This window comes from Buceros rhinoceros, unplaced genomic scaffold, assembly GCF_000710305.1.
Source record: "Buceros rhinoceros silvestris isolate BGI_N320 unplaced genomic scaffold, ASM71030v1 scaffold11679, whole genome shotgun sequence".
Classification (NCBI taxonomy): Eukaryota; Metazoa; Chordata; class Aves; order Bucerotiformes; family Bucerotidae; genus Buceros; species Buceros rhinoceros.
Window position 1 is genome coordinate 3,400 of NW_010432140.1, and position 318 is coordinate 3,717.

Consider the following 318-nt stretch of genomic DNA (forward strand, 5'->3'; position numbering starts at 1 on the left):
GTTGCCCTCTGAATGGCTGTGGCTAACACGGGCACGGGAGTTTCTTCCTCTGGGAAGCAGGAAGATTAGGGATGTTTTTATTAAACATCCTATTAGCGCTCATTCGTTACACCTTGCACCTTTGCCATGGCTCACGTCAGAGAATTGCAGAGCAACTCATAACACGCTGTTCATTAGCCGGTGAACTACACTCGTGGCTGGTGATGAGGAATTTTCCCAGAGGAGAGCTCCGCGGTCCAAACTGACACAGGAAGGCGGCCGCAGTGCCAGGAACAGGACTCGGCAGTCCTGAGGCTCCGCCCCGGGTGTAGCTTCACC

General features: G+C 54.1%; 1 protein-coding gene across 1 annotated transcript in view; it reads right to left on the reverse strand.

The window, feature by feature from the left end:
• The window catches only part of DLEC1 (deleted in lung and esophageal cancer 1), a gene marked incomplete at both ends in the record, with an annotated part of 31,794 nt that overhangs the window by 3,252 nt on the left and 28,224 nt on the right, over positions 1-318 (reverse strand). The window lies entirely within an intron of this gene.